This window comes from Euprymna scolopes, chromosome 3 (assembly GCF_053919585.1).
Source record: "Euprymna scolopes isolate OS-2025 chromosome 3, ASM5391958v1, whole genome shotgun sequence".
Taxonomy (NCBI): domain Eukaryota; kingdom Metazoa; phylum Mollusca; class Cephalopoda; order Sepiida; family Sepiolidae; genus Euprymna; species Euprymna scolopes.
In genome coordinates this window covers 124,251,674-124,263,003 of record NC_136484.1, presented here as the reverse complement: position 1 = coordinate 124,263,003, position 11,330 = coordinate 124,251,674, and the positions used below count along the sequence as shown (strand labels likewise).

Below are 11,330 nucleotides of genomic sequence, written 5' to 3'. Positions count from 1 at the left end.
TTTTCTTGAGACGCACCCACGTGATTTTCAACAAGTTGCGCTCGATTTTTAAAATAAATTTTAATTTTAAAATTTGCGAAAAGGCAAATCGATTTCTTCTCTCTTTTCCTTCCTTTACGGTCAGACTTTAAAAGAAAAATAATCTGCATCAAAACTGCTAAGTTTATCCATCCATATGAATAAAGGAGATATATTTTATATATCGTATTTAACCGAAAGTTATCGATGAAATGCTTATCATTTTAAATTAATGTTCCTAGTATTAGACGTCGCGAATTTTGCGAAACGATAGCGAGCCGGTAAGCTAATAAAAAGTTAGTTCTTTCCCTCTGCAAGAAGTATGACACAAGGGTCGGAAAGTGAGATTGAAGAAGTCACACCCCCGAGAAATGGCACTCTGATTTGCAAAATGTGCCTGGGCAGCGCCGTCGGCATTCTCCGATAAGGGAGCCTCAAGTGATTAGCAGTAAACGAACCAAAGAGAGAAAGCAATGCCTGGGAGGGTGGCCCTCCTAGAACTGCACAAAACCAGCATTACACCGCAATCAGTAGGGGCCATAGGTGATTATGCGTTGTTCGTTAATCATTTTTTGTCTCTTCCATTCAAGTTTGTATTCATTTTTGTAACTTATCAGCTTTTTCTTTTTTTTTTCACATAGGTGTGACCACTTACCAGGGCCCGGAAGCCATTCGAGGATAAGGGTTAATGAGTGTACGGTAGTCAGTGGGACAATATCGTATTAATCGTTAGTAGTGAAAATTTGGTAAATTGGATTGATTAAGGAGACGGCTTGTTTAATTGTTAGCTTGCTACATTTCAAAGATATACCCATCCAATCCAGTTTACTCAAAGCTGAGGGATGATCCAATTTCATTTCTTTCCCAACAATATTAGATGGACTATAAACTCGGCACAGCTCATTTTATATCACGCGCCAGTAACTACGAGACTAGCATCACATCATACACCATTATCGGGGTACTTAACTATCATTTTTTAATTTCATTCTTGATTAAATAATAATCTTCTATAATATAAATATCATCTGTCTGTTTAAATGTCTGTATGTATGTATTATGTATGTCTGAAACTTTCGACAGAGGCGACGGATTTTCATGAGCGATATTGTTTTGAAGCTCGACCCTTCCGACGACAAATATCGGAAAATTAACTATAAAACTTAATTCCCTAACCCTCAACTGGGCACTTTTCTACAAGGAGGGGTCGCGATTTTCGCCGATATTTTTGGAAGTCATCCCCTCTTTTCGATTGACTAGCCTTAATTTAAACCTTCATCACTTCCGGTTTGGCGTTGGACGCAACGGCAAAGACGTTTTTTTTTTTTTTTTAAAGTTTTCACGTTCTTTTCCTCGTTCGTGGTACGGGTTCGAGCCTGCCTGCCTACTACCACGTTTTTTTTTGTTCAACACACACCTCCAAACACCCGGGCAACGCTGAGCACCTAGGCTAGTATTGAATAAAGTTCAATTTCAGTATAAATCGGATTTTATTCCATTTTTTAAAATGCAGGTTTAAAAATTTTCAAAGACTAATAATAAAAAAAACAAGCTATCATTCATTATCAACAATCAGACTTTTCAACATGTCTCGCTAACAAAGAAAACATTTATATCAACAAACCTGAAACTACAGGAATTGAAGGATAATTCAGGAATGAAATCATGAAATTAAATTGTAATCGAGTGATTCTGCTATCCGTCATAGACAACGTTTTGGAAAGAGCACGAATTTGTGAAGCTACTAATTAAAAACCATTTTAAAATGCTATTTTTCATGAGTACATTCCTTTTCGTTTTTTGTTCTTTTATAAACAAGTCGCCATTGTCTTCGTCATATTATGCTAAAATTACATTAAAATATCATGAAAAAAAAAATCTATTCAAGTAAAACTCTCAGCGACTTCTTAGCCACCCTATATCTATATATCTATAAAAGAGAAATTGTCTGTGTGTGTCTGTGTGTGTGTGTGTGTGTACATTTCCCTACCAAACTACTGTATCAATTTTCAGTCTACAGGCTCGAGATTTGACATAAGGGGTATTGAGATTTGGGAAAATCATTTTAATCGGTTTTCGACCAGAAATTTTGCTGTCAAGGAGTCAAATTGCAACGAATTTACCTTTGAAAGCACTATCAAACTCCTCCGCCGATTTTGGGTATAACCACCTGAAACTTTAGATGTAAGTTACCTGGACATGTGCCAAACTTTTTAATATACATATGCACATAAAGTTATGAACAGTACATAGGGGCCGAGCAAAGCCGAGCTGAACTGCTAGTATATATATATATATATATATATATATATATATATATATAGTCATCCACATAGAGTAGTGTTTCGCTGTTTCACAGCTTATCAGTGCGGCTAGACAGGCAACTACCCAGGATTGAAACCCGACCGTCTGTACGACAGTCAAGGCTCCTAACCATTACGCTATTGGCGGCTGCCGAGGGAGTACTCCAGTTGATTTCAACTTATGAGGTTTCGCCACAGCAACTAAGTTGTTACGAAATCCACTCATGATTAGTTTATATTGGTGAAGGCTTTGTGTAGAACCATCCACACCTTTTAGTACAACTGCTAATCTCAGTCAGTACAATGACTGCAACAAGACAGAGCAGACAGTAGACAAGTTTTTACAACAGAGTTTTCCTTCTCCTAGATGCGTGTTTTAACGAAGACAGCGTGCATCACTCCAAGTGGATTAAACGCGCCATCAGATGCTAACCTGAGAAATTCCTACGTCTCACCACAGTACATACAGCGCTTAGCATTCTCAAATGGCAACCAAGGTGTCGTTTTTAGAGGTGGGGTACTTTAAATATCACAAAATGATATTGGAAACATTTGCATGTTGGCGCTATTGTAGTCTCCTTGAAATCTAGGAAGCGTTTTGTGATGTTAGTGAAATATTGTTTAAGTAAATAAAAGGAACATTTCAATGTTTTAATTAATTGGTTGTCACAATTTAAATTGTTTAATATATATATATATATATATATATATATATATATATATATACATATATAAACAAATATATATATACATATATACATATATATATATATAAATAAATAAACTTGTGAAATTGAAACTTTCGCGGGAAGTTATATTACTGATGAAGTTTGATATCAGGGACAGAATCTGATCAAACACTGTTTGCTGCTAATTTATATATATATATATATATATATATATATATATATATATATATATATATATATATATATATATATATATATATATATACTGATAATTTCATAAATAATTGCAAACAAATCGAGTATTCAATTCAAAATTAGCAGCAAACAGTGTTTGATCAGATTCTGTCTCTGATATCAAACTTCATCAGTAATATAACTTCCCGCGAAAGTTTCAATTTCACAAGTTTATTTATTTATTTATTTATTAAATTGTTAGGCGAAAGTACAGATTAGTTAACAAAGACATCCCTCTTCATGTTAAGGATGGCTTTATAAATAATAACGTTATTATTTCAGCAAGGCAAGTAAGCTGCAGATTTTTAGAAAGCCATTCTTAATTAGAGAGGGAGTATACCATATTTTTATAAAAGTGAAAATCTTTTTGTGCAAGAAAATTAAAAGCAATGTTTCCGTATTCAAAACTTTAAAAATGATCTGAAAATGAATTGGTGAATATGACAACCATAAAATTTGATTTATACTAAAAGGGAAAGGTAGTTTGCTTAGAGCATTACTGGTAAATAAAATATAAGTGTATCAGAAAGTTATAGCAATGTAGGTTACCGATATGAGAAGTGATGTGGAATATGAACAAAAATAGAGAAACAGGCAGAAATCTTGTAGAATAGTGAAATACCATACGTCTATTTATTTTTTTAAGTCGGATATAACATCATCACATATACAATCAGTAAATGAGAACTTACTGCTTTTTGAGACCGGTGATGATTGGTGTCTTTGATATTTCGGGATAATATCCTTTTGTCAAAAAGAAATAAGGTTTAAAAAATCAGTGTTTCAAAAGAGAGAAACCGCCATGGTAATTGAGTCAGACTTTTTTTTCAGATTACTATACATAAATATTGATGCAAATAGCGCAATGGGGTCTGAAATTCGAGACTCGTTTTCACTTTGAGAAAAGTTAGGTCACGTGGTATTCGGTTGACTGTGTTATTTAGTATCCTCTCTTTTGATCCGTACAGTCTTTCAGTCCCCACCCCACCCAATAAAGTTTTAAAAATGCCCTCAATAATTTTTCCTATCATTATTTTTTTTTATTTACGACATTTTGAAAATCCTCGGGACTCCAAAGGATAGCATATCTTTGTACTCCCTAGAAAAATATAAAACAGTATAAAGAATTTTCGAGCAATTATTATTATAGACAAATAACTGAAAAAGTGGTAAACAAACAAATATATGACAAATAAATGCTACCAAAGGCAACATAAGTTACTCTTCTTCCTACCTGGATAAGTTTTTATGGTGCTTATGCATATATGTTACCACGTAAATTAAATAAAATTTTTATATGTTCGTTTATTAAATTTTTAGGTAAAAGTGCAGAATAGTTACAAAGCGCTTTTCCCTCCCCATGTTAATAATGGGTTTCTAAATAACGTTATTATTTCAGCACGTTAACAGAGATGCACAACTACCGTTTTTAGTGTTTATCTATCTATCTATCTATCTATCTATCTATCTCTCTCTCTCTCTCTCTCTCTCTCTCTCTCTCTCTCTCTCTCTCTATATATATATATATATATATATATATATATATATATATATGTGTGTGTGTGTGTGTGTGTGTGTGTGTGTGTGTGTGTGTGTCTGCTGTCGCTATTGCGTCGAAAGTCAAACTCTATCTTTTCTGTCCAAATATGATAAAATAATATCGCGGTGTCTCCGTTCGAATGGAAATATTTTTAAACACAGTGGCAATATGGCAATATACAAGAGATGAATGATACAACAGTGGAATTTCCGTGGGTCCCGGTAGTGAAAAAACAATATATTGCAAATGTATAAACAAACAATGATTACTTACTTGGATTAGTTATATTTGTATTTCGTTATATGTACATACATCGTTGAATATTTGAAAACGATCCTGTAAAATATCATTATCAGATTCTTCGGACATAATAAAAAAAAAGAGCCATTCGATCCTGGTTTCTGTGTCTTTTGTTTTCTTTTAATAACCCGCTATGTGTTTATATGCATTTCCACATCTGCCTTAAGTGATCGCGTTTAACCAAACTGCAATTATGAACTGACGATAAAGGTAGGCGTTAAGTCGGGTGGTGTAAGGATGACAATAACGCCGTTCACATGTCTGACTATCCCATTACGGATTTTTTTTATGCATATGGCGGGAGTGTCAGTAACACAGCCAAATTACAACTCGGAAGCGTTACTAACTAGTTGAATGATTCAAAATGGTTCTGGCTGGACGTTTCATATATATATATATATATATATATATATATATATATATATATATATATATATATATATATATATAAACAGAGGCTTAAGAGTGTCTCACAAAGGCGACCAGACATGGTCCACTTTGTTTGGATTTGAAACCGATAGTACCGATGTTGTTCTGATCTTATATAACATAAATATTATACATACAACAATGGCCACCACTTATAACATGAAGAATTGCATCGCTTAATACTTGAAAAAATACTTATTTGCGGACAATTTAAATGTAATATCCGTTTTCAGCACACTCGAAAACCTATCGAAAACAAGTTGTTTAAAGTTGATATTTAGTTGTTTTACCAAGCCACAATTACCAAATAAACACCAGACCCCCCCTCCCAATAAAAATGCTTATAAAGTGAGTGTCCATTTTACGTTAAGTTAATATAGAAAAGTAGCCCTCATATTTAAGAACTATAATTTTTCCATATTTTAGAAACTTATCGTTTCCTGGGATTTTAACTGTTATTTTAATTTTCAGCACTTTCGGAAACCAATAACAGTGGTAATTTTAAAGAATTTTTTGTGGGTGGAAAGATACTGCACTTTTACTAATATTTCAATCATAGTCATTTGTTTTCCTAGTTTTGCATATGAATTACAAAATATCTGATATTTTCCCAAAACCCCTGGTCTAGATGGAGAGGAGATTAAACTAGCTGCTATGGTTTCAAATGATCTGAAATAACAGAAAGAGGAAACTTGATTCCAAATATTTCTCATATGCTATATCCCCCGTTTGGTTTTCATACATAAAGTAAATTTCACAGTGTATAAGAATTATTTGTTACTGGAGATGTTCATAATCGTACCTTATTTCAAAAAGAGTGGAGATATAACATATGAGAAATATTTGGAATCAAGTCTCCCATTGCTTTTATTTCAGATCATTTGAAACCATCGCAGCAAGTTTTAGTCTCCCCTTCATCAAGATCAGCGGTTTTGCGGATATATATATACATATATATATATATATATATATATATATATATATATATATATATATATATATATATATATATATATATATATATAGCTAGATGTTGTCGCAAACTGTTTACAACATAGACCTTTAGTCCTTGTTTTGATAAGAACTAGGCTACGAAATATATAAAAGGGATATAACCCCCATTGATGTTTTTTCTCATTACAGCAGCAAATAAATCGATGTAAACAAATATATAACTTTGTCCTGCCTTTAATCACACACACACACACACACACACACACACACACACACACACACACACACACACACACACACACACACATATATATATACATACATACACACACACATACGTTTTTATTATTTCATCCTTGGGGTTGAAAACTAAAACAATTTTTGTTGAAAACTAAAAACAATTTTTTTTTTCTTAAATAATTACAAGTTGTTTCAATCGGCAGGACAATAATATTGTCCTGCCGATCTCATCAGATAATTTAAGTCAATAGAAAGGATTACTTAAAAATTACAAATAAGCATAAAAAAGCAAGATATAAAATGCTGGATAGAGAGGGTAGGGGAGGAGTGAAAGGAAAGAAAAGGAAAAGAGAGTAAGAGAGGCGAGGGAGAAAATATAAGTTATATGTAGTAAGAAATTATAGTAAAGATTAAGGACTAGGAAGCAAAAAAAAATTAAAGGTAAATGAATTAAAAAGAAGAAAGGGAGTTGTTTGATAAGAAAGGAAGAAAAGAAAGGAAAAATATTACGGGGATAGACAGGGTTATTTTTCTCTTTCAGCTTCTCTTTCTAACCCCGTAATAATTTCCCTTTCTTTTCTCCCTCACTTTTGGAAAAACATTACACGCTTTTTTTTCGCTGCTTTAATACAATGCGCAAAAACGTTTACATATTTTTAAACATTATACATTTTTTATTTTAAATCTTATACACCGAACTTTTCATAATTTAAAATGGGAAAATAGTATGCTGATACAAAATTATTATTATTATTTTTTTTAAATGTAGTTGTGAAATTATTTACGAAAAAAAAAATTTCATTTACCTACGATATTTCGGACACGTTTCTAGAAAATCCTGTTGCGGGTTCTCGTGACACTTTTGTCTCCCAATTTTCGTCTGCTAAAATTATAATCACGTGGTTACGGTGTAGCGACAATAAAACAAACCATTCATTCAAGTGCCGCTTTAAATTTAAATCATTGTGAATTTATTCAACATTTTAAATTTAAATCATTATGAACTAATTCAAACGGTCCTTTGGGAAAGAAGTATTTATATAAAGTGGTGCTTAGCGCTTATGTTACAGTGCTATTTTTTTACGTAGTATTTTCAAGGTAAATTCAAGTTTTTACAATATCTTTTCGTTTATTAATTTGTTAGGTGAAAGTAGACAATAGTTACAATATACACGCCAGTCCGGTAACATAAGTGCACGCAACTGAAAATAAGATGTTATTTTTTTTATAATTACAAATTTTATTATTATGAATATATATATATATATATATATATATATATATATATATATATATATATATATATATATATATATATATATATAATAAAATGATTATATATATATATATTTTTCTCCTTTCTCTTCCCAGATTTTTTTATTTATAGTTATGCCTCGGAAGTAGAGTGAAAAGCACATCTTATTTTTCTTTTATTAATATTATTTTTTCCTTGTACACACTTTTTTGTGAATTATTCCATGGATTTCTGCCTTTGGATTATTATGGACCATCTTCTTCCAATTACGGGATTTCTTTGGATTTTACTTGTACAAATGGAAATTCTTTTAACTTTCTTGAAGTTTTACATTTGGATTTTACCGTCACTGGATTTTTTTTATCTTCCACCAGACTATCCATTAATGTGTAATCACCTTTTTCTTTACCATATTTCCTCTGCTTAACTTATTTTGTTTTCAAGTAAGATCTTTGACTTACTTGTTGTTTCATCAAATACTTCTGCATGCAAAATCCGATCGTGCATTTTGCTAATTCCTACCCTCTGATGAGAAGGAGAGTATTTCTTCGAAACTCCGCGGATTAAGGACTATCCATTTATCTAGTGTTTCCTTTTCAGATTAAATATGTTTTTAACTCATTTCAAAGTGTTTTTTAACATATTTCATTAACTGTTTGCTCATATTATAAGCTCTATTTCCTATTTGATATTATTGAGCTTTTATATCTGGCTGAGATATGTTTATAAATATTAATTCTTTAATATTTATAATTTACTTTAATTTTACCATCTTGGATCATTTTGGTAAATTCAATTGTAATATTCATTTTATATATATATATATATATATATATATATATATATATATATATATATATATATATATATATATATATATATATATATATATATATATATATATATAAATTCAAGTTATACAATATATTTTTTGTTTATTAAATTGTTAGGTGAAAGTACAGAAAATACCCGCCAACCCGGTAACATAAGTGTATAAGTACCAAAAAGTGATTTTTAATATCGGATTCAGCTAAATCCATAACAAGCGGCACTTGAATCAATAGTTTATTTTATTGTCGCTACACTGTAATCACATGATTAAAATTTTAGCAGACGAAAAATTGGGAGGTAAAAGAGTCACAAGAACCATTTGTGAATTATTTGCGTTTACATAAAAAAATATCGCATTATCATTGTACGTGATTAGGTAGTTTTTCGAATATTAAGCAATATAACTTTTTTTTTTATTTTTATTTTTTTTACTATTTTTGTAAAAAATACCGTTGGGTTGAATCAAGGTGATTAAGCACAAAGTTATTTCATAGAAACTACAGTTGCCAAAGTTATTAAAAAACTAAAAAAATTTTGGCTTGCATACGTATTTGTGACCTATTTGCGTTATAAAAAGACTAATATTTAATAGAAGTTTTCGGGCAATGTAGTCATCGACGTTTCTTTTTCTTTCTTTTTTTACTGTTTTTTCTTCTGGGTCAACGCACACTCTATAACTCAAAAGGGCTCTTAAAGGTCAACACGGATATCTCGTTTGATATCATAACATAAGTTTCTTCTACATTCACACATGAACAATTTGTCTATCTTCTAAATGCTTCACAAACTTTATACAGGTAAAATTTAGTAACGTTGTTACTAAACATGTAATCATGTGATTATTAAAATCTAAGGTGCAAGCCAAGATTACTTACAAAACACCCTCCTCTAACATGCCCAGAATGGCTTTCAAAATAATAACATTATTGTTTCAGCACGGTAACAAAACATACATAAGTACCCAACATTTACATTTTTTCCGACCGACACTGCACACCCAAAATCAAAAGGTTGCTTCATAGTATTTGCGCGTGGTGATCATAAAAAGGGTTATCAAGATTATATTTGGTGCAGGTATTTTGACAATCCGCCCCCCCACAAAATGGGGTGTCTATTCTGAAAACCGTTCTTAATAGGGTTAGGTTGGAGTGTCCATTCCAAAGCCATTCTTATCATGAGGGTGTTGGGAGTGTCTATTCCAAAAGACATTCTTGACATGAGAAGGTTAAGGTTTGAGGGTTGGTCTTGGGCAATTCAAACAACAGCCGTACTTTTTACGAGGGGGAGGGGTATGCTTTCACCGGGCAACGCCGATTAACGGGCCCTGCTAGTATATATATATATATATATATATATATATATATATATATATATAGTTAGTTAGTTAGTTAGTTATAAAATATATATGGCAATTAAGCTACACTGTAGCTTAATCGTCATATATATTTTATAACTAACTAGCTCTACCTACATATTGAGCACTTTTGAAGTAAATACTTAAAGTTTACGTATAAATTCATGCTTTCGTATATTAATTTTATGTGAGTAAATTAAGTAGTTATATATATATATATATATATATATATATATATATATATATATATATATATATAAAGCTGAATGTGTGTGTGTGTGTGTGTGTGTGTGTGTGTGTGGTCACGAATAGGCTCCTATATGGTTGACTATTTTAAAAAACTGATTACATATAATGATAGAAGATGTATCGAGACACAGGAATGGGTATGTTTGATCTGGCAGAACGGTGGTTCATTAAAATTGTGGGGTCTGCGTTCGCGCCTGGTCCACAAAGTATGGAAATATAAAATTTAAAAATTAAAAAAAAAAACGTTTACAAGTGTTTTTGATATAGATGTAAATAAGAATACTTTGATAAGTGTGTTTTTTTAAATAGGGATGTATAATAAAATTGTGGGATCTGCGTTCGCTCCTGGCCTCCATAGAATGGAAATAGGCACAAACTTTAATAAAGACTTTTCATATCTCTCTGCGTAAGTATACTTTGATAATTATGTTTCAGTTTGAAGAAATATGGTATAACAAAATTATGAGGTATTCGTTTGCGCCTGAACTCCATAGAATAGAAATATGTCACAAAGTTTAACAAGGTTTTTTTAATATAGATCCACAGAATATGATAAGTGTTTCAGTGTGAACAGTTATGGTATAATAAATTATGGGGTTTATCTATTTTATTTTTACTTTCATCATATTTTGCTTTGGTTTTGGTACCCCCAAATTCGAAGCTATCTCTTTACAACGCTTCCTTTTCATAACCTATCATACTTTCATAAATCAGAGTCCATTTTCTGTAGGCTGTTTTTTGAACCCAGTCAACGACGGGTACTTTTGCTAATATATATATATATATATATATATATATATATATATATATATATATATATATATATATATATATATATATATATATCGCAACAGCTACGCGGTTAAACGAAGAAAAAAATATAAATGAAGGAAACATACGATTGTGAATGATATTTCTGTGTATTGTGCATTGC

At 31.3% G+C, this 11,330-nt stretch overlaps 1 protein-coding gene across 6 annotated transcripts in view; it reads right to left on the bottom strand.

Annotated features, from left to right (window-relative positions):
* The window catches only part of LOC145258318 (uncharacterized), a 376,867-nt gene that overhangs the window by 216,095 nt on the left and 149,442 nt on the right, over positions 1–11,330 (bottom strand). The window contains exon 1 of one of the 6 annotated variants that reach the window (XM_080116469.1): positions 5,058–5,287. The exons of the other annotated variants lie outside the window; for them this stretch is intronic. The gene's annotated coding sequence lies outside the window, so the exon portion shown is untranslated. Of the gene's footprint in view, positions 1–5,057; positions 5,288–11,330 lie in introns of those variants that run through there. 6 annotated transcript variants of the gene reach the window in all.